This window comes from Rhinolophus sinicus, linkage group LG03, assembly GCF_036562045.2.
Source record: "Rhinolophus sinicus isolate RSC01 linkage group LG03, ASM3656204v1, whole genome shotgun sequence".
Taxonomy (NCBI): domain Eukaryota; kingdom Metazoa; phylum Chordata; class Mammalia; order Chiroptera; family Rhinolophidae; genus Rhinolophus; species Rhinolophus sinicus.
In genome coordinates this window covers 141819308-141844063 of record NC_133753.1, presented here as the reverse complement: position 1 = coordinate 141844063, position 24756 = coordinate 141819308, and the positions used below count along the sequence as shown (strand labels likewise).

Genomic DNA, 24756 nt, shown 5'->3' with positions numbered 1-24756 from the left:
AGTTATGATGCCATAGTGCTTCCTTGTACTCCTGACCTTTGCTCACTTACAGGGATGATGAGAGCAGGTAATGATATAATCAATATTTTTTTCCCACCAGAAAATATTGCAGAAATACATGTCTAAATGTGTGTCTTCTTCTTCAAGGTAGACACTTTAGGAAGTTATTTGCTTATTTCAGTAATGTTGTCTTTGCACAAGTCAAATCTCCTTGGAATTTGCCATGCAGTCATAAGACCAGTCTTATTGCTGGCACATCTTTATCAGTAAGGATGAATTCGTTGCTGAAACTAAATCCAAACCAAATGTAGTAAAGAAGGTGCTTGACAAAAGCTCTGATGTGACTACAGAGTAGCAGATTATTTGATATCGCTCATAGAGTGACACTAATTGCAGATACAAAAAGAGAATTTCAAGGTTATCCCTGATACAAACGTGTAGCCTTTGAGACATTTTGGTGAGTAACACTCATAAAAGGTCTGATAATTTTTTTTTAATTTTAAATTTATTGGGATGACTTTAATAAAATTATATAGGTTTCAAGTGTACCATTCTATAATACATCATCTGTATATTGCATTGTTACACTGTATCATTGTTGCATCTGTATATTTCACTTTAAAGGACTAATTTTCCTGAAAAACATCTCAATGTCTCAGTTATCTAATACTATTTTAGAAAATGTTTTCTTTTCCAAGAGTTTTCATACTTCAAAGCAGCTTTTATTTCATAATAGGGCGTTTTATATTTGAAATAAATATAAAACATACTTATGATAATGTGTCGCTTAAACCAATATATATTATGCCAAGAAGTCTTACATTTTGGGATTGCCAATTTATATTACCCTTGTTAGTGTTCTATATACTATTCTTTTCGGAGAAACTTCTCATTTGTATCCGTATTTGATTTTATCAGACTTACTAAAATAATTAGATATCCATTTGCCCAGAATATCTTATTTTTTAGTTACATCAGACATCTTCTAAATTGCTTATTGATTCCATAATCTTACACTTAAATATAAAGAACCTTAGCATAAATATGTAGAATGAGTGGCTTCCTATTAAATATGAGTTTTAAAGTACATTTACATCAATGGTGTCTATGTGGTATAGGTAAAATTGTATCAGCTGGGTAAGTTGTATCAGCTGCCAGAGTAAAAGAAGGACAAGCTGAAGGTGATTGTAGGGAAGTCGGTGATACAAAGACAAGCTTTGGCAAACTTACAATTATTTTCAAAATCAATAGTTACATTGTCTGTTTCTTTGAGTGTCCCTATCTCCTCACAGCCTTTCATTGATGTGACCCACAGAGTGCTTTCATTCCTCAGCAGCCTCTTTATGTTCCAGAATTCTCCTGGATTATGTTCTGTCAGAGGAGCCAACCACTCCCCAAACTTCATGACACAGCATGAACATTTACTCTTTTAAATGAACTTTTCTTCAAAAGTTTTCTGCAAAGAGTTCATCATTCAAGGGAGTCTCCATGACTATACAAATTCTCTGCTGTGTTGGTCAAGGGATGATTTAGGGAGGAGACCCCATGTCTCAGTCCCTCCCACCTACAGTTATTCCCACCCACAGCCAACATGTAGGTGAGCCCTGGGTGCAAGTCAATGGGAAGCCTGGCTCTTACTTGAAGAAGAAATACTACTGTTTTCTAAAAGGCTGGGATTGGAATATGAGCTCTCTTATCAGCAAAATGTCATGATGCTCCTTGAAAATTTGTCTACTTATTTTTTAAAATATAGTACACTTTAGAACCTGTTGCTTCAGTCTCTATTTCCTCTTTTCATAGGAGTCACATAGTTGCTATGTGTTCTTTGTGCCATAGCTACCATATTGTCACTTGGTCTCACCTTGTGTGTACTCCCTTCTAACTCCCCAAAGCCGCCAGAGGTAGTATAATTAGTTATTTTTTCCAGACACATCTTGAAGAAAATATACGAACCCTGTGGGGACAAGATGTGTTGCTTCCTGGATGAAGGGAAGAAGTTGTTAGAGTTGGGTAGAGGTTCAGGATTGGAGGGCAAAATGCATACCTCCCATATGAAATCAGTGATAAAGCATCTTCCTGTGTGCAAAGACGGTGCACATAAATATTTCCCAACTTTGTATAGCATTAAACCTGTAGATACAGAGGATCCATTTCAAGTGAAATGCACTTTGTATTAATAATCATCACTCTTAAGAGATTCAGAAATGAAGGAATATAATTCTAAGTCAAAAATTTTGAATACTACTTAGAGGGGTAAGAAATATTATAGAATTTTCTTGCTCCTTTTGACCCCCTTTAGCAATAAATAGCCAAATCAATAGATTTACCCCCATCTTTTCCATTTCCTTCTTTTTTCCTTCTTCCTTCATCTTTTCTGCCCCATCTCTTCATCTTCAGTTGTAAATTTTTTTATTTTAAATTGTAAACTCAGTAAAGTTACACACACACACACACACACACACACACACAACTGGTTATTACTATTCAGAGTTTTTTCATTGTTTTGGAAAGTTACATTGTCTGTTTTACACCATAGGATATTAATAATAGTTTTCTATTTATCTGATTCACTTATTTCTCAACAATTGATATATGCTATAGACAATATAGCCATAGAAGGGTTTCTATGATTACTTTTGTTATTAATCATTATAATTACTCTGATTATAATAATGATGAACTCACAGTGAATAAGGAATGTGCTGAGTTGTTTGTCTAGTATTGGCAAAGGATTTATGTTCATCCATCCACACATTCTCACCTCACCCTTATGTAGCTATGAGATTCTAGTTTGAGTAGCCTACAGCTACAAAATAACTTGCACACAGGAGAATAAAGCTGGTGGTTTCCTTTACATTAGTGGTAGGCTATAACCTCTTAAACTCTAGGTCAGTAATGATTAATTGAGTATTTTAAAACTTGAATGTGTATGCATACCGACTTCTCATAATAAGCACTGTTTGTGCTGTTTCATTATGACTTTCCTAAAGAGCCAGTTCAAGCCACTTTTCATATTTCAAGCTGTATTAGCCAGTTCTCGAAGTAGAACTTGAGAATGATTTTTGGTTTATCAGTAGTATTGGGTGAACCTTATCATTTACCAACCCACATGAAAATAATTAAAATAAATGAACTACTTAAGTGCTCATTTTCTTACTGTCATAGAGGAGAACCAACCCTCTTAAAGAAAAGGGTCGTGTGGGGACTCAACAATGTAGTGCAGAGAAGAGTTTATCACAGTGCCTCAAATTCACCCAGATTCCTGGGCCCCACTTCAGGCCCACTGACCCACAGTCTCAGGAATCTCTTTTCACTAGCTCTTCAGGTGTTTCTCATGTACATTTTGTTTGCAAGCCACTGCCTTAAGGTAAGAGTAAACACAAGATCTGTGAAGACCTTCTAATTCCATAACCTTGACTTTTCTCTATTACTTGTATTCATTCCTGTTCTCTCAACTAATCTTAACATGTTTTATGGAACTTTTAAATTAGTGAAAGCCGTTTAAAATATTAAGAATGAGAGTTCAAATTGATACAAATCTTTCCATTGCCTGTCTTGGTTCATGTTGTAAACAAGCAAAATAGACATACCACACATATTCTGCCCACTGTAATTAGAAAACTGATTAATCAGTATGGGGATCTAATTCTCTCAAAGCTCTGTACAATTCCTCATCTTTACTTATCTGAGGAGTAACTTTTTTCTTGGATGGAATATGTTCCTTGGATCGTGGTATCTCAGCAAAACTTACAAAATGGGCTTCAGACCCAGGTACCTACTGTTAGTGCCCGACAGACGAGTTCATGCTTCTTCCATGACCGCCAGCTGCATGTGTGCCTAGATTTCTTGCAGCCAGGACTAGCACTGTTCTGATCACTTGAGAGCTGTGGCTTTTCACTAAAGAGACTTTCAATCAATACGAATGTTCCTTATGATCTTGGTAATTACCTCTGTCTGCTGAGTAATCATAAAGGGCCTTCACAACATGGCCATCCCAGGCAAAACGGTGATCCATATTACCAGCCTTTTAATCTCTCTCCATACCCAGCTGCTGCCATTAACCTCTTTTGGACCCAGATATTTTTAACACTTCAGATTAGGGGTTCTCTGATATGCCTGTTTCTTGTTACAATGTTTTACTGACACAAACACATTCTCAGGCTGGCTTATTTACAGCAGTGAACGTGGTAAATTTCTTTTTCAATTTTTCATTAAAAAAATTTTCTCCCATTTTATAGAACTAAAAACATCAAGTGACCATTAAGTCCTTTGTGTCACCTCAGCCCTCTGGAGCATACTGAAAAGTTCAAAGCTATGTGTGGTAATATAATTTCGAGGGTGAGACCTTGCATGTTTTGTTACCAGGGTACCCAAGTGGGAAAAATATGGCCAGCTGGTTGGGAGTGTGTTACAGGGTGATTTTGTTTGGCCCACTGATTTCACAGGCTGAATACTGGTGTTAGTTTTAATTATTTGAAATGCCGACATGGTGGGCTACATATAGCAATAAGAAGCGTGCAGGGCATGCCATTGTAGACAGGAACTCACCAATATGGTCTAGAATCCTTTTAGAAGTTCACACTAAGCAGAGGAATCACCTCTATTGGATAACTACAACTTCCTTTCCTATGATTGACACAAAGTCCAAAAGAGTCTCATCCATTCTGTAGCCTCACAGAGGTTACACGACTTGTTTTCAATCACAAAATTACTAAGCAGTGAAACAGAGACTATGACTCGAGCTGCCTACTTCTGCTCTGGTGCTATTTGGGCAACAATCTTCAGCTCTAAAGAGAAACCATTTATGATCTTTCAAAGGCCAATGATGGACAAGTCATTCACTAACACCCCTTTGAAATGCAGGGAGACAATTGAATTTTTTGAAAGAAAAAAAAAGAAAGTCTTGTGATTCTGTATATTTTGCTTTGACAACCTTGTCTTTCGCATTTGTTAGCAATGGATACTATTTACTGATTATTTTGCTTGCAGTTGATTTTCATGCTGTTGTTGTGTATTGTTAACTGGTTTGCAGATTAATAACTGTTTTAAAATTAATTTTTATTTTTCAATTACAATTGGCATTCAATATTATTTTATATTAGTTTCAGGTATACAGCGTAGTGGTTAGACATTTATATAATTTACAAAGTAATTCCCTCCCTCCCCCATAAGTCTAAAACCCACCTGGTACCATACAAGTTATTACAATGATTAATAACTAATATTGATTTGGACTAAATATAATGGAATAAGCAAATACATTTAGATATATAATTTAGTTGCTAAATGGGATCATAGAGCTGTTGGAGATCATTTTAGACCAATCTCTTTCAGGGAAACCCTATCCACAATTTCCTACCATGTCCTATATCAATGTTTTAAGCTCCCTCTCTCTTTTTTAAAATTAATTTGCATGTCTGGGTTTTAAAACAAATACTGCTGCAAAGCCCAGTATTTGTTACCAATAGGTCAAGTCATACTTTAAGATAAATTCTTTAAAATTTAGAACAAGGTAGATATCTCCTTTCTTTTCTGGAGGGTCCCAAAATAATTGAGTATTTAGTTTGAATATACGTTCATGACCTTGACTGAATCAGTATGTTGTATATAGCATTATTGACAAATTATAGCAATATAAAATATTCATATAATTAACAATTAGATGAATAAATGTAAGATACTTATATTAACACAGGATTATTGAGTCATAGAATTTCTGAGCTGTTAGGAAGCATTTGCTGATGGGGCCTTTGGGGTTCAGAGAGGTTTGGTAATTATACACACAACCACCCACCCACACACACACACACACACACACACACACACACACACACACACAAATACACAGAAATTGTTGAGTCAGTTATATGAACTGTTTAATATACTGCACTTGAGTATTATACATATGCTTATGCTTTGATATATTTGGTATTTTTAATTATCCCCTAATATTTCAAAAAAATTTCAACCTCCACTTTTCATTTCTGCATTCATCTTCTAAAAATATATATTCCCACTGATTTTTTTTAAATTTCTGCTATTTCACATACACTATAAATATTTTCAGTTTGCAAATCAGTTTAAATGGTAAAGAGAATCAAAAATAGAATTTATACTTTAGATATTTTTATGTGTTTATACTCTTTTTAAAAACTACATTTTAATATGCTGTGGTAAAATTGTTTATTTCTTTAATAAGGTTATTAAGTTTGGCGACTGAAACCAGTTCTCCAAAGGAATGTAACTCACAATTAATTTTTTATTAATTTTACTTATAGTTTGATAGTCCATATGTTTAAAGACTAATAGAAAAAAAAATCACTGGATTTAAATTTGGGAGACAGACTCAAGTCTCCATCTCCATCTTCATGTTGGTTACCTTGGGTAAATTTCATTTTTGTGCTTCTGTTTCATTTTCTTTAAAATGAGTAGTAGAAAGCTTCAAAATCTTTCCCACAACTCAAAGGTTTCATGAGCTCAAAAGAAGATTTGATTGAAAGAAATGTGTGGGTTTCATTACTTGGTTGCCCAGTATTTTCATGGACATACACTTGTTACATACATCTGAATTACCTTTAAGGAAATTAACTCTTTGTAGGTGTGAGATATGGTCATCAAGAGAAGTGGGATAAATAAAGAAGGAGAAATAAGTTAATGACAAAGGAGGAATGGTAGGTGGTTGAAATGACTTCCCTTTTACTTCTTTATATGTACAGTCTAATTATTCCTATTTTCCTATTTGAAAACCTACTGGCACCAGGTATTATCAACAGGGATGAGTAATATGTAATTTTTATCTTTACTGGGTTACATTTGGCCCAAGGACAGTTGACAGCTGTCAGTCAGGTGGCTGGTTAATGAGGAGACACACATAAAGCTGCCAAAATACTTTTGTTTCTTTAAATACCTATAAGAAAAAACATTTTAGCTGGAAAATCTGATGTCCTGAAATTAAACAGATTGATGTTCACAATATAATTTACTGAAGTTAGTTGCTGGAGAGTCAAGATTGTCTTTATGAATACATAAGATAAACAAAATGTTTTTCAAATGTCTTTCCAAATTAGGGGAATAATTATATATTCTCCACTATAAATAAGCTGTCCTTAAGATAAGAAGATGTATTGTAAACAATGCTTAAAGTGTATAGGTTTCCAAATTAACCTTTTGGGGAACATACGAGTTATTGCAACTTTAATCCACAATTTCTGACTAGGACTTATTAAAAGAAACGGTTCCCATACATTGAGGGAGTTGGCATAGGTATTTTCCAGACATGAAAATTGAAAGCATGTCAGAGAAGGACAAACATGTAGCTATGTGTCAAACTAGGGATTAAAGCTTCTCATAATTAAAAGAAAACAATCATGGAATTTTAGGTTAAGTCACAATTCAGGGTGTGGTTAAAATCATAAACTTTAGTTATTTAGAAATATTTGGGCTATACCTAGCATTGTTACGAATAGGTCCAGTCATACTTTAATAATTCACAAGTGTCATAAAAATAGTTTGGAAGAAGCTTTTGTACTGCTTATACTTGGTGTTAATGACAAACAGTACAATAATTATAGCGGATAGTAATGCACAGAAATGTAATTCCAAAGTTGATCTAAGAGTGTATGTTCAGTTTTGCAGTAATTAGTTATCCCTAAAAGTGAGTGATCTGATACTTTAGGAATATACTGTTTAACTGACCAGATAAATAAAAATAAATCATCAAGTACATGGGGTACATACTCATCCTTTAAAGGACTAATGAAGTTTTCTAAAAAATTCAGTGAGCATGGTTATTCAGGTGCCAGAATCAATATAATTAAGAAAAATGTCACACAAAAATAGCAGCTTGAAACCACAATATATTCCTTTTTAAAAGTAAAATATGCTTTGATTTCCTGAACCATATTCTACATGTAATCATTTATAAAGAAAATCAGATTTGGGTTTTAATTTTTTAAAATATGGGTCCATTAAAATGTAGATAATAGTATGTTTTAAAAATATTAGGTTTTTTTTGTTGTTGTTGTTGGATCATTTCTGGTAGTTTTTAAAATCACAAATATATCATAATTTTAAATAGCAATTAAATCATACTAAAAGAGTATGATACTTATAAATTGGTGGCATATCTGTGTCAGCATTGATTTGAAAATTGTTTCAGATATAGTGGTCATTTAAGAAAGACAGATCTTATTTTCCGACTATACAACTATGTATTAAACATGTAGATTGAAAATTATTGATGGGATCATCAGAATAAAATAATTGCTTCATAATATTAGTAATTTATATTGGTAGGGGCCTTTCTCTTCTTAAGCACCAATTCTACCCCCCACAGCCCAGAAAATTGATTTTATGCATAATAATTTATAGCATTCTTGATCAATGTATGCTGTGTGTGTTTTACATGCATTAGCCCATGTTGCTTGTGAATATTGAATTTGGTTATTAAAATGGTTTCATATGTTTGCGATATATAGTCCCTAGCTTTGAGCTCCTTACTTGCTTAAATAAATGTTTTCAATTTACTATAATACAACAATTTGTAGAGAAATGCTGTGAAGCATAGTTAAAAGAATGAGTCCTTGAAATAGAATCACTTTTTAAAAATATATCCTAACATGTGGTTTCGTTTTTCCATGTTTTGCATTAATTAAAATCCTATTCCACAAAAAAATATTTTTGCCTAAACTTTTGATTTCACAAAATAAAAATACCAAATATATAAATGTACTAATTTTGGAAATCAATGACGTAAAAACATGCTTTAGTACTGTCTTGGTTGTTTATTCCAAAGATTTTTCTCTAAAGAAACTCTTTGTAAAGTAAAGAGAAAATGTTGCCACTTTTAATTATGAAATATTCTGTATAATACATTTTAAAAATGTACTAAAAATAAAATTAATTTCATATTTTCTCTAATCACATTCCTGTCACATGAACACATAAAAATATTAGCACATGAAACATTTGAAAAGAGCATGTACCATTTTACATTTTTATTTGGAGATTTATTGAAAAATAACATTTTATTTGGAATAGATGATGACAGTTAGAAAAAAGAAATGATATTTATGTGTTTATTTAAATAGTTTAATATCATATATGCAATTAAGTCTCATCTTTCAGAAATTGAAGATAGTAATGAAAGAGACCAACATTAAAATATAAAGTATTTCCTTTAAAAAAAAACTTAAAAAAAAAAATCCAGAAAATTGTCAAATGGTAACTGCTCTACTTTTTACACCAGGTAAACACATTGTTGAATTAGGTGGCTCTGATTCCAATGGTCTCATTAGCTTTCTGAATGTAGGTACCTCAGCAGTGCCTCTTCTAAGATAAGAAAATAAACTTTTAGAAATTAAAAATTATATTTTGGCAATTGAAACTCACCAGTGCCTTTCTGCTTCTCCAGGAAGTTGTACCCGTCAGCACCTGCTGAGGGCTTTGTTGTCCAAACTCTGACAGGTAAAAAAATTCCTGTAGAATAAAGCCAGACCAGCTGGCTTTGAAGAGAAACCCCCCAGTTTGGGCTGCGCTTGCCTCCTCTCCTTTTCTATGAAGACCCAGGCTTTCCCCCCTTGATCGTCAAGCCGTAAGATGCGTGATCCCTGTGCACAAGTGTCTGGCAGGCCGAGGTGCACCTGTTCCTGTCACTCTGGAGTAAATTTAGCTGTAAAGGTATCACTGACAACCAGACCTTTGTCAGTGCTGGCAAAAGAACACAGAACTGCTTCCCTCCCCTCCCCCCCTTGCAAGCCCCTAGACTGCTAGTTCAAATGGAAAATATCAAATCGGAAGTCTATCCAAAAATCATTCCTAAAAAAATGAGATTGCTTTCACATGGTAAAAAAGTAAGTTTCCTTATTTCACACAGACTTCAAAATTACATTTCCAAGAATAATCTTGGAACAAGACAAGTTTTTGTTCAATTAATTGTGGCTGGAAACTTTTTAATGGAAACATACCATACACTTCCTTCATTTCAGGTTATTAAATTGTGTTAAGCATTCAAGTTAGTTGCCATTCTTTGCTGTAGCTCATTTGTTCCTTTGGATCCAAAGAAATATTAGAAGGTTAAAACTTATCACATAAGAGGGATTAATCACGCTACCAAAATTAGAAAGCATGTAGTTCTGAGAGGCTGAATGTCAAAATTGTATGCTCATAGCACTTAAACTATTGGGAATCTAGGATCCCACTCCAACATTTAAAATGGCAGCTAATGTCTGTGGGTGTTTAGGAGCTGGCGAAAGCTAGCATTCTCCTACTCTTTGATTAAGGTAAGGACATTTATCATTTATGTGAATTTTTTAAACATTAATTTCGTTACTGATGGTTTGAGAACAATTCCTTTTGAAGGAAAATAGAGGCAGGCATTGTTCATTTATATGTTTGGCATAAATATAGTAGTCAAGATATTTAAGCAGCCCAAGGAGTAATGTGCTTAGCTAAAGCATTTTGAGCTTCTCTTTAATAATTACAATGTCTTACATGGTGTTAAAAAGAGTTGTGCAAAGTACCTGTTCTACCATATTATTGCTACTTACAAGGGTTGGGTGTGATGAGAAAAAGAAATCTGGGTCAAAATAAAAAAAATGCTTTGTAAAAATAAACAAAGTTCCTATTTACTTACTATGTATAAACAGCCACTCACCAAGCCTCATTTCTCCACAGGGCACCACTTTCAGATAAAAACATAGACCTGAATGGCATCATCCAGTATCCAAGGAAACCATGTAAGTACCTCTCTCAGTGTGTACTTCTCTTATTCAGAGTTTAAAAGCTAGCTGAGTACTGAATAAGTGAGTGTTTTTATTTAATAATTATACAGGAGGTACTTTTTAGGAGTTAGCTAAAAAGAAACAGGTTCTTGATTGTTATGTGCGTCATAACAAAATGCTTATGTTTTCATCATATTTCATAAAATTATGTGTTTAGTTCCAAACTCTCCATCAATTCTCATTCTTAGATACAAAACAGCTACTCAAAGTCCTAATGAATTGAGAGTTTCAAACTTTTCCAAGACCCATTAGTGTCTGAGAAACAATGTTTCAGAGGCCTTGTGCCAAGAATAGTTACCTAATTGTAATAAAACTCTTTAGATTTTAAAAATTAAGAAAAAACAGCTTGGAAAATAATATTTTATTGGTAAACATTTATAGCAATTTATTGGGTTTTAGACTTGCTTGGGGAGTGAGCAAGTGAGCAAAGAGATGAGGTTACAAATTTAAACAATGCAAAGAATCTTGAAAGCAAGTCTAATTTCCAAGATGCAAAAATCTGTAGAAAAGGTTGGAAGGTTGGTATATTCTTTTCTTCGTTTTTTTCCCCCTTGCCCCAAATGAATGTACTTTTTTAATAGCTAATTTCAAAGTTCTAATTAATTTTTAGAACTATGGAATCTGCTGTGGAAATTTAGTTTCCAAATAAAATGTTATTCTGGAAAATGATCAATTTCTAAAATATTTGGAATTTTCTGTTAAGTATTTATAAACCTGGACTTTATTATTTTTTTTTTGTAGTTGTACTACCTACTTCTAAAATAAAATATTTTCAATCCTAAATGATTATTCATTATTCTTCACTTTTTTGTGAAAATACTTAAAATTCTCTGTATACTCATGTAATTATAGATCCTTTTTAAGCCATCTGGATCAGCTATCTGGTTTATCTAGTCTTTTTAAATACAGACATTTTATGTTTCATCAAGATTTACAGCAATTGCATTTAAATTCAACTGGTTTAGCCCTGTGGTTTGGGAGTTTTTCATATTATTTTCATTTACTTTTGTTACTCTTGTATTTTTATCTTTCCTCTGCACCATGGTTCCTTTCTAAGCATAAATGGTAGAGATGATGTCACTCACAGTTTCTCTGCTGTATTAGACAGACCAGGCAGACCTTCATATTCAGGTCTAACTTCAGGAGCATTTCACTTTCTTACATAAGGATGTCAAATTGTGTTGGTTATTCATTTCCACGTTTCTGTCTTTTTATATATGTTACAACATGCATCTTTCTGAATTGGGAGATGAGAAGTTGTGTTAGACTAAGGAATTTGCTGGAACTTTGGAAGGGTGTAACAAAACACTTCCTCACTTGGTAGGAGGACCTGGCGAGGAAGTGAGTTTTTTATGCTAGTAACCAATTTCTCAAGTGTGGAGCTTGAAGCCTGAAGTACTGCCCTCTAAAATAGGAATTCCTTGCCACAAAATAAAGGTTGGGCCATTGTTGGGTAAACTTGGAAGCAGAGCATGGTTAGAATAGATCTTTATAAAGAAAGAAAATGCAAATTGAAGGGGAAGACTGGCTAATGCTATAATTCCCTATCTTGAGGAAATGGAATCTTTTGAAATTCCATTCTTCTTGTAGTGAGAGAATAAAGAAAATCTATACTGCAATGATTGTGGCACATTTTTAACTTTTTACTTTATAATATAAATTTTCTAGAAAAATCATTTAAATTTGATAGGTTTAATTCAACCTCCTATAACAAAGGAAAAATGACTTGATAGAAATAAATTAATATCTACATATCCATTCATCAGTAGTGGTCTCTCTAACAAAGACCATCATTATTCAATAGAACTTTCTGTGATGATGGATATATTCTATATCTGCACTGTCCAATATGGTAACCTGTAGCCACATGTGGCTATTGAGCACTTGAAATGTGAGTAGTGCAATGGAAAAACTAAATTTTGAATTTTGTTTAAATTTAATTAAATTTACACAGGCCACATATGACTAGTGTCTACAGTACTAGTAATTTGCTTTCATCAGAATTTTAAATACTCTCTTGAAAAGAATTTCTAATCTGTTGGTGTTGTATCATACAATATCATTTTTATATTTACTTTAATATTTGAATTATCATTGCAGTGGAACTGTTTTATAACATTTTCCCAGAGATGAATGTTTTTAATATTGTTGATGGGAAGACACTATAACATTGTTTTATAAGCCTGGGGTAGCAACTTTTAAATGGCCATTACAAACAAGACTGTGTCTAAAACAAAAAACACTAAAAAAAGTTCTTACTATGGTGATAAATATTTTGAAAAGTTCAGTTACAACTTCTGCAGCACATTCTTGCAAATAATTCCCAAAATGTAACCAGCCTACAAAAATGCTCACTAGCCTTGATTCCCCAAAGCTAATTCTGCTCCCAAAGCACATATCAGGTTTTAAATCTGCTCCTGTGGTCTTGTCAGGCATTTAGTAAAAATGAACATTAGGATGCATGATATTTTGATAATATTATTAGTACAGTAATATTATAGACATAATAATTACCTAAAAATATGCTGAAAATTTAAAATTTACTTCGTGGGTTATTGGTTATTTGTAGGATACTGAACTAGAGACCATGAGAGATTTTTTGGAAATAGAAGATATAACACTCATCTTCTTAGGGACTCCATTTATTGGACTTGGGCATATCCTTTTGGATGGGTAGGATTCAAATCAGTTAAGAGAGAGGGTACTTTTTTCTTTTTCTTTTGGCAGAACCTTGGATAATCTACTCTGAATGTCTTACTACAAAACAACCAGATTCTAGATAAAGCATACCTTCTAATGAACTATTTGACCCCAGAAAAATTTTTGGACATCTCCAAAGATTCTTCTCCCTCACCTCAAAAACAAACAAACAAACAAACAAACAAAGTGTGAGTTGAAAGTAGAATTGAGAGCAATACGCAAACAGGAAATGTGGGAATGGCAAAATTGATTTGGAGGAGTTGTATTGCAAGAATGCTGTTGGAAGGATAGCAGCCATGTGTTCTATTAGACTTCTCATAAACCTAGCCTTATTAGAAGAACAGGAAGGAGTAACAACCACATTTATAGACCCAGTTTTCTGGTCTCCTTTGATGTCTTCAATTAGATAGTCAACCACTTGTGTACTGCCAGATCTATTTTCAGAAAAAATGTCTATCCTTAAAAGCCAATGACCTGTGTGGAGAAAACGTGGTCTCCATTAAGGGAATCTCACAAATCAGTCTTCGTTGTCCTTGTAAATGTTATCTCTGGTATCTCTAATTCCTGAGAAATAGTTTTCATTCAGAAGCATAGAGCATAACATCTGAGTCCTTAACCACTGCTTCAATTTATTACGTAATTATTTATGTACTTTAACATTCATCTAAATTTTTATTATGAAAATTCCAAACATATTGAAAAATAGAATAACATAATGAACTTCCATTCAACTACACCTACCTTGAATAACTATCAACTCGTGGGCAATTTTGTTTCCTCATTTCTACCCTCCACTCCACCCCAAATTTTTCTGAAGCCAATCCCTGACCTGACATTATTTCATCCTTTAACATTTCAGAGGTATCTTTAAAAGATTAGGACTTATTTTTTAACTGAAAATATGAACCACATCTAAAAAATGAACTGTATCTAAAAACTCAGTATTTCCTTATTGTTATCAAAAATATACAATCAGTATTCATATTTCCCCAGTCAATTTTTATGAGTGCTTTTTACTGTTTGAAACAGAATGCAAATAAGATCCATGCATTGCAATTGGTTGATGTTTCTCTTTTCTTTTAATCTAAAGGTTTCTATTTATTTTTCCTTATTTGTTGAAGAAACTGGATTGTTTGTACTGTAGAGCTTTCCATGGTTTGTATTTGCTGATGCATTCCTGTGGAGTTGTTAAATAAACTCCTCTGTCCCATGTCTTTCTTATTAACTGGTAATTAGGACTAGGAACTTGACAAAATTCATTTGGAGGAAGCTGGACAAGATTACTGGTTCTCTCATTATTTGTGGTGTTAGAAGGTATCAATCATTGTGTACATCTATTTATTCCTCAGGGTTAAGGACTGTCCAGCCTTGGATAGTTTTCTCACACATTTGCCCACATCAGCACACTGCTAAATTCTTGAATGGGACTCTCTAGATCTCAGAAGATCTTTCTCTGTGCAGCAGCTCTCTGCCAAGTGCTCTGTCCTGTGAATGGTAGTCATCTTATTCTCCCATACTTTCAGTTTTGTTTCCTCAACTCAGGCAGTTTGCCTCTCTTGAGTTACCCTCCCTGTGCCACTGCCAAGAAACCCTCAAAACAGTAACCAAGAAGTACCAGGGAAGATGGCGGATTAGGTAAATGCGAGGCCAGTTGTCTCTCAGGATCACATCAAAATTATAAATAAATTACAGAACAGTCAACCTCAAGAATCATCTGAAGTCTAGCTGAACAGAACCCTAATAACTAAGGATATAAAGAAGCGGCCACGTGGAAACTGGGAGGAGGGGTAGAGACATGAAACAAGCTGACCTCAAACCCACAGGTAGTAGGTAAACACTGGGAGGGACACCTCGATTAAAGGCTTCCTATGAAAAGGAAGGGGCTCCAGCCCTACACTAGGCTCCTCAGCCAAGGGGTCTTGTGCCTGGAAGAGGAGTCCCCACAACATTTGGCAGTGAAAATCAGTGAGGACTCTGTCCATCCATCCCGGTGAGATGGGAAGTGGCTGGAAACACAGATACCCTTTTAAAAGGCCCACACACAGATTCACTGATCTTGCAAACACTCACCTGAGCTCTGGTGGAGGGGCAGCAACTCAACAGGCTCCAGAGACATGTGGGGAAAGACTGAGTTTTGTGGCATTGGGATGAGCACTGGAGGGACAACTGCCATTGTCCCTATGTGGAGCCTGCATCATGTGTAGCCTATAGGAGGGTACCATCTTTTCTATGTTGAACCCTCCCCCAAAGGGCAAAATCAGAGACTGCATTGGTCTGGTATAATAAAATCCATTTGTGTGCACCAACTTGGTGACACCCTGGATCCCCTCTCCACTCAGCTAGTGTTGCATCATGGTGGCACTCTCAACTCCTGGGTGGCCAACCCCACCCCACAAGCTGTGGAAGCCTTTTACAGCAGTGGAAGGCCCACAGCAGTGTGGAGAACTTTTGATGGTGGGTAGCCAACCACAATTTGTACTGCAGCCTCTCTTGGGCAGCTACTATAGATCTGTGGGCCTGAGGGGAGCAGTGGTTGGCCATGGTGTTCTCAGGGCATTTTGCGAAGTGGTCACTGGCCTGGCACTGGTGCAAGAACCGAATTTACATTAACTTTGTAAAAACTACAGCACATACCCTGTGACTCCCTGAAACCCCACCATACCCAGCTAATGCTGCATCGTCAGGGACACTCTCAATGCTGGGTCAACCAGCCCAGCCTGTGTACCTAAGGAAGCTCTTTCAACAGATGAGCCTTGTGGGAAGCTAGCAGGTGGTAACAGGCCTAGAGGGGCCCTGGGCCTTTTGCTAAGCTGCCCCAGGCCCAATACTGATGGCAGCCAGCCTCAGACCACATGCCTACAGGTCTAACACAGGCAGCGAAAAAATACATACAGCTTTGTAGCTTCTACCTGGTAGCCCCAGGCCAGTCACATGCAAGGCTGAAATTGGCCTACATGGGAGCCTCTCCCAAAAGACACCAAAAACAACACACACAGAGGCCAGCTTCAGACCACACCATAGCACTACCTGGGTAGCTTGACAAGTGGCACATCCAAAGAGTGGTCTCAACAGGCACAAGAGCCCACTGGGGTGAATCCACTGGGGTCAACCCCCACACAGCAGCTCATACACTGTGGGCATAGCCAGTCCTCACAGCCAGTCAGCCTAGGAGTTAATCCCACCCTTGGAAGCCCCAAAAGTAATCAAGGCTCAACTAAAACAGGAAAATACACACAACACACACAAGGGACACTCCTGGAACACATGCACAGGTGATCAGGGAGACTGCGCCACTGCACCACACAGGACACCTACTACATCAGGCCACTGGGCAAAGACTGAGAGGCATAGGAGATATACCTAATACATAGAAGCAAACACAGAGAGGCAGCCAGATGAGGAAACAAACATGTCTCCATTAAAAGAACAGGCTAAACCTCCAGAAAAAGAACTCAATGGAATGGAGGCAGCAAACCTATCAAAGACAGAGGGTAAAACACTGGTTATAAGAATGTTTAAAAAAAATTAGTGAGAACTTCAACAAAGAGATAGTAAGCATAAAAAAGACATAGAAACCATAAACTAAAAACCAGTCAGAAATAAGCAATACAATAACTGAAATGAAGAATACACTAGAAGGAATCAACAGCAGCTTAGGTGAAGCAGAGGATCGAATCAGTGATTTAGAAGACAAGGTAGCAAAAAACGCTCAATTGGAAAAACAAAGAGAAAAAAAGAATAAAAAAGAACAAAGATAGTTTAAGGGACATCTGGGACAACATCAAGCATGACAACATTTGCATCATAAGAGTACCAGAAGGAGAAGAGAAGGAGCAGGGGATAAAGAACCTATTTGAAGGTATAATGACTGAAAACTTCCCTAACCTGGTGAAGGAAATAGACATACAAGCCCAGGAAGTACAGAGTCCCACACAAGATGAACCCAAACAGGCCCACACCAAGATACATTATAATTAAAATGGTAAAAGTTAAAGACAAACAGAGAATCCTAAAAGCAGCAAGAGAAAGGCAATTAATAACTTATAAGGGAGCTCCCATAAGACTACCAGCTAATCTCTTAACAGAAACTTTGCAGGCCCAAGGGAGGGCCAGGATATATTCAAAGTGATGAAAAGCAAGGGCCTACAATCAAGACTATTCTAGTCATCAGGCTATCATTTAAAATTGAAGGAGAGATAAAAATCTTCCCAAATAAGAGAAAGCTAAAGGAATTCATTACCATCAAGCCAGTATTACAGGAAATGTTAAAGGACTTCTTACAAAAAGAAGAATGGGGAAAACAAGGAAACACACAAAAGAAGAGTAGCTATATGAATAATAAAATGGCAATAACTCTGTACCCATCGATAATCACTTTGTATGTAAATGGATTAAATGAGCCAATCAAAAGACATAGGGTAGCTAAATGGACAAGAAAACAAGACATATATATATATATATGCTAGCTACAAGAGTCACACCTCAGATTGAAAGACACACATAGATTGAAAGTAAAGGGATGGAAAAAGATATTTCATGCAAATGGAAATGAGAAAGAAACTTGGGTAGCAATATTTATATTGGACAAAATAGACTTTAAAATGAAGACTATACTAATAGACAAAGAACAGCATTGCATAATGATGAAGGGATCAATCCAACAAGAGGACATCACCCTAGTAAACATCTATGCACCCAACATAGGAGCATCTAAATATATAAAACAAATATTGACTCACATTAAAGGCAGAGATCGACAGCAACACAATCATAGTAGGGACTTTAACATTTCACTGACACCAATGGACAGATCTTTCTGACAGAAAATCAAGAAGGAAGCAGTGGCTTTAAATGACAAACTAGACCAGATGGATTTAATTTATATTTTTAGAGCATTTCACCTCAAAGCAGCAGAATATACTCTCTTTTAAAGTGCAAATGGAACATTTTCCAAGATAGACCATATGGTAGGCCACAATACAAGTCTCAATAAAGTTAAGAAGACTGAAATCATATCAAGCGTCTTCTCTGACCATAATAGTATGAAACTAGAAATCAATTAGAAGAAAAAAACTGAAAAATACACAAACACCTGGAGGCTAAATAACATGCTACTGAATAATGAGTAGGTCACCAATGAGATAAAGGAAGAAATCAAAAGATACCTTAAGACAAATGAAAATGAAAACACAACAACCCCAAATCTATGGGACACAGTGAATTTTCCTAAGAGCAATGCAGGCCTGCCTAAAAAAACAAGAAAATTCTCAAATAAACAATCTAAGTTTGCACCTAAGGGAAATGGAAAAATGAACAGCAAATGAAGCCCAATGTGAGTAAAAGGAAGGAAATAATATAGATCAGAGTGGAAATAAATGAAATAGAGGATAAAAATACAATAAAAAAGATCAATGATCCAACAGCTGGTTTTTTGAAAAGATAAACAAAATTGACAAACCTTTAACCAGACTTATCAAGAAAAAATGAGAGAGGATCCAAACAAATAAAATCAGAAATGAAAGACAAGAAGTGAAAATGGACACTACAGAAAAACAAAAAACTTTAAGAGAATACTATGAGCAACTATACACCAACAAATTGAACAACCTGGAAGAAATGGATAAATTCCTAGAAGCATACAATCTTTCAAGGCTGAATCAAGAAGAAGTGGAAAATCTAAACAGACTGATTACTACTAAGGAAATTGAATCAGTAATCAACAAGCTACAAATAAACAAAAGTCCTGGACCAGATGGCTTCACCGGTAAATTTTACCAAACATTTAAAGATTTAACACCCATTCTTCTCAAACTATTTAAAAAAATTTAACAGTAGGGAAGGCTCCAAACCTCATTCTACGAGGCCACCATTACCCTGATTCCAAAAACAGACAATGACATTACAAAAAACCGAAACTGTAGGCTAATATCCCTAATGAACATAGATGCCAAAATCCTCAACAAAATATTAGCAAACAGCATTCAGCAGTACATTAAAAAGATCATATATCACAATCAAGTGGGATTCATTCCTAATATGCAAGGTTGCTTCAATATCCATAAATCAATGTGATACACCACACAAACACAATGAAAAATAAAAATCATATAGTCATATCAATAGGTACAGAAAAAGCATTTGACAAAATCCAGCATCCAATTCTGATAAAAACTCTCAGGAAAGTGAGAATAGAGGGAACATATCTCAACAAAATAAAGGCCATATATGACAAACTCACAGCTAATATACTCAGTGGGGAAAGCTAAAAGCATTGTCCTTAAGATCAGGAAAAATAATAGAAGGATGTCCATTTTCACCACTTTTATTCAACAGGAAATTGTAGCCATGCCAGCCATATAAGAAAAAGAAATAAAAGGCATCCAAATAGGAAAAGAAGAAGTAAAACTCATTACTTGCAGAGGACATGATACTATACAAGGTCTGACAATTAAGTTTGCGAACTTGTTGCAACGATGTTGCCAACCTTTTTTGATATCAGAGGGATTATTCATTATGAATTTGTACCAACTGGACAAACAGTTAACCAGGTTTACTATTTGGAAGTGCTGAAAAGGCCTGCATGAAAAAGGTAGATGACCTGAACTTTTTGCCAACAATTTATGCCTCTTGCATCACCACAATGCACCAGGTCACACGGCACTGTCTGTGAGGGAGTTTTTACCCAGTAAACAAATAACTGTATTGGACACACTCCCTACTCACCTGATCTGGCCCCCAATGACTTCTTTCTTCATCCAAAGATAAAGAAAATATTGAATGGAAGATATGTTGATGACATTCAGGACAGCAAGGGTAATACAACGACAGCTCTGATGGCCAGTCCAGAAAGAGTTCCAAAATTGCTTTGAAGGGTGGACTAGGCACTGGCGTTGATGCATAGCTTCCCAAGGGGAGTGCTTTGAAGGTGATTGTAGTGATATTCAGCAATGAGGTATATAGCACTTTTTCTAGGATGAGTTGGCGAACTTAATTGTCCGACCTCATTTACAGAGAACCCTAAACATTTCATCAAAAAAACCTATTAGCACCGATAAACAAATTTAGTAAAGCAGCAGGATACAAAATTAACATTCAGAAATCAGTTGCATTTTGTACACCTATAACAAACCATCAGAAAGAGAAATTAAGAAAACAATCCCATTTATAACTGCATCAAAAAACAAAATAAAAAACCACCAAAAAAACCCAAAAAAACAAAAAAAAACACCCTAGGAATAAATTTAACCAAGTAAGTAAAAGACCTGTACTCAGAAAATTATAAGACATTGAAGAGAGAAATTAAAGAAGATACAAATAAATGGAAATGTATACCATGCTCATGGATAGGAGGAATTACCATAATATAGTTAAAATGTCCATACTACACAAAGCAATCCATAGATTCAATACAATCTCTATCAAAATACCAATGGCATTTTTCACAGAACTAGAGTAAATAATCCTAATATTTATATGGAACCATAAAAGATTCCAAATAATCACGACAATCCTGAGAAAGAAGAACAAAGGTGGAGGTATCACATTACCTGATAGCAAACTATACTACAAGGTCATAGTAATCAAAACAGCGTGGTATTGGCAGATAAACAGACACATAGATCAATGAAACAGAATAGAGACCCTAGAAATAAATCCATGCCTATCTGGTCATTTTATCTATGACAAAGGAAGCAAGAATATACATTGGCATAAAGACAGTCTGTTCAATAAATGGTGATGGGAAAACTGGACAGACACATACGAAAAAATGAAACTGGACCACCGTCTTACACCATATAGTAGAAAAAACTCAAAATGGATTAACGACTTAAATATAACACCTAAAACCCTAAAACTCCTAGAAGAAAATATAGGAAGTAAACACTCAGACATTACCCTTAGTAATATTTTTACTGATATATTTTCTTGAGTAAAGGAAACAAAAGAAAAAATAAACAAATGGGACTACATCAAACTAAAAAGTTTTTTCACAGCAAGGGAAACCATCAATAAAAACGAAAAGATATCCTACTGAATGGGAGAAGATATTTGCCAGTGATACATCTGATCAGGGGTTAATATCCAAAATTTATTAAAAAACCTCATACAACTTAACATTAAAAAAACAAACAGTCCAATTTAAAAATGGGCAGAGAACCTGAATAGACATTTATCCAAAGAGGACATACAGATGGCCATTAGACATATGAAAAGATGCCAATGTCACTAAAAAATCATCAGAGAAATGCAAATAAAAAGCACAATGAGATACCACCTCACTCCTATCAGAATGGCCATAATCAATAAATGAACAAATGAGTGTTGGTGAGGATGTAGAGAAAAGGGAACCCTTGTACACTGTTGGTGGGATTGCAAATTGGTGCAGCCACTATGGAAGACAGTATGGAGATTCCTCAAAAAATTAAAAATACAACTACCTTATGACCCAGCAATTCCACTCCTGGGTGTTTACCCAAAGAAATCCAAAACACTAATTCAAAAACATTTATGCACCTCGATATTACTGTAGCACTGTTCACAATAGCCAAGACACAGAAATAACCGAAATGCCACTAGATGATTAGATAAAGAAATGTGGTATTTGCATACAATGGAATATTACTCTGCAATAAAAATGAATGGCATCTTACCGTTTCAACAACATGGATATACCTAGAGGGTATTATGCTAAGTGAAATAAATCATACTGAGAAAAACAAATACCATATGATGCACTTATATGTGGAATCTAAAGAACAGAATAAATGAACAAACAAGACAGAAATAGATTCATTGATACAGAGAACAAACTGACAATTGCTAGTTGAGAGCGGGGTAGAGGGGTTGGCTGAAAAAGTGATTGGGAAGTATACGAATTGGTAGTTACAAAATAGTCACAGGAATGTGATTACAGTATGTGGAATATACTCCTAGTCAATAATGTAAAAGCTATATGTAGTGTCAGATGGGTACTTGACTCATCGGGGGTATCCCTTTATAAATTATATAAATTTCTAACCATTACACTGTACATCTGAAACTACTATAAAGTAGTATTGAATGTCTGCTGTAATTTAAAAATATATATAATCACAGGATATAAAGTATAGCATAGGGAGTATAGTCAATGGTATTGTAATAACTATGTACATTGTCAGATAGGTAGCAGACTTGTTGGAGTTATCACTTTGTGTGGTGTGTAAATGTCTGATCACTATGTTGTTTTGTACACCTGAAACTATAAAAACTGTTCTCTAAAGAAAAAAATAACAATAAGCAAGACAATCATAAGATACATCTCCTTGGCTTCTCATCTCTCAGGGATCATTGTTCTTTGTCCCATGTCTTAAAGCATGTCCCATGTCTTTTAAGACCTGATATCCTGTGTCTTAAAAATCATTGTTTCATATATTTTGTAAGAGTTTTGTTGTTGTTATTAATGTTGGTTTAGGAATGGTGGGTACATCCAGAACCTCTTATTCCATCTTGGGTAGAATAGGAAGTGTCCCCAATTTTTTTCTAAAACTTAGTTCAGTCATAGCTTATTAATACAGACAACATCTTAATCTGAAGCTCAATATTTAAAACCAACTGGAAATTGTTCCAATTGAAGTCTGTGTGTGTGTATGTGTGTGTGTGTGTGTGTGTGTGTGTGTGTGTGTGTATCTTTTGGAACACTGCCTCAGTCTTAAAATTGCCAGTGCAACTTCCAGGACTTCTTGCTGACATTTTCCCTCCCAACTAATTATGTTTTTCCCATGAGATGAGTCCTATTTTATTTTTCTGCCATTTAGAGATGAGTACTATTTTATTTTCTGCCATTTAGAGACAGTTTCATGGTTCATTCATTCTTCCTTCAACAAATATTTTTGAGTACCTACTATGTGTTGTGTAGTGTTGAAGATACAGTGATGAATAAGACACTGTTGTCCCCTTAAAAATCTTGCAATTTATTTTTACACTGGAACTTGTACATGAATGTTCCTAACAGCTTTGTTAGTAATAACCCAAAACTGGAAATAACCAAATGTCATAAATGGATGAACGGTTAAACAGACTGATATATCCATGGTATGGAATATTACTCAGCAATAAAGAATGATGAACTATTGATATGGGCAATAACTTGGATAAAACCTCAAGGAAATTATGCTGAGTGAATAAGTTTGTCTTAAAAGGATACATTATTGCTTATATCAATTTACACAACATTCATAAAATAACATAATCACAGAGATGGAGGACAGATTAGTGGTTGCCAGTGGTGAGAGGGGAGGGGAAGGAGTAGGTGTGGACATAAAAGGGTACCACTAGGGAGTTTTGTGATGATGGTACAATTATGTGCCTTGATGGTGGTAGTCGTTTCTCAAAGCTACAGATGTGATAAAGTTTCATACAGCTATACGCACAAACATGAATAAGTACATGTATAACTGATGAAATATGAATAAGCTTTATGGATTTTACCAGTGCCAAGAACCTACTTTTGATATTGTAGTTATGCAAGTTGTTAACACTGGGGGTAGGGAGAGGAACTGGGGCAAGAGTACACAGCTTAGTACATTTCTTTGTACCTTCTGTGAATTTTTAATTATTTCAAAATAAAATGTTTTTTCCTTAAAAATTTTGGAGTTTCATGGAGAATAAAAAGAACTAAGTAGCCGATTAGAATACACTATACTAATCCTCAGTTAAGGGCGAGTATTATAGAATATATGTATGGAGGAATGCCTTGTTCCCATTTCCAAGCCAATGTCACTGCTACTCCCTACTGCTCCCTTGTCTCCCAAAATTCCCTGTCAGGTTCAGCTTCTGTTTGAGGGGCATATATTAGCATAAAGGACTTGTGGAATGCTTGTGATTGACCCTCCCTCATTTCCATCACACAATGTGGAAATGTGCCCTACCCATTAAGGCCTCAATAAAATACCTTAACCATACAAGGCAAACATTTTATAAGAATGAGCATGTATAAAGTAACAGGAGTCTTGGGTTCTCACATGTTCAAATGGAAGTTCAAAGATCCATTCCAAATTTAAAAATCAATGAGTTTTGGATTACACACAGCTTTGGCTCTTCTCAGACCATATCCTGCCATCAGTACCTATCAGCCAAAGCTATACTCTGACCTGTTTAGAAACAGCCTTTGTATGTGAAGACAAACAAATAGCTGCAGTGGTTTTAGTACATACATTGTCACTTGTTACTGTAACCTATTTTAATTCGGTGACAGATTGTCATATATTTTGAATTTTTGTAAGTTATAATAGTCTTT

At 35.2% G+C, this 24756-nt stretch overlaps 1 protein-coding gene and 1 long non-coding RNA gene across 10 annotated transcripts in view; one reads left to right on the top strand and one right to left on the bottom strand.

The window, feature by feature from the left end:
- The window catches only part of MEF2C (myocyte enhancer factor 2C), a 167885-nt gene extending 158306 nt beyond the window's left edge, over window positions 1-9579 (bottom strand). For 5 of the 7 annotated variants that reach the window (XM_019734219.2, XM_074328749.1, XM_074328752.1 and 2 more), the window contains exon 1: window positions 9391-9579. The gene's annotated coding sequence lies outside the window, so the exon portion shown is untranslated. The remainder of the gene's footprint in view (window positions 1-9390) is intronic. The other 2 variants (XM_074328754.1, XM_019734221.2) reach the window with 2 other exon arrangements.
- Window positions 1-24756, top strand: part of LOC109448662 (uncharacterized) — a 439520-nt gene that overhangs the window by 4445 nt on the left and 410319 nt on the right. For all 3 annotated transcript variants that reach the window (XR_012495023.1, XR_002137562.2, XR_012495024.1), the window contains exon 3: window positions 10675-10736. This is a non-coding gene — a long non-coding RNA (uncharacterized LOC109448662). The remainder of the gene's footprint in view (window positions 1-10674; window positions 10737-24756) is intronic.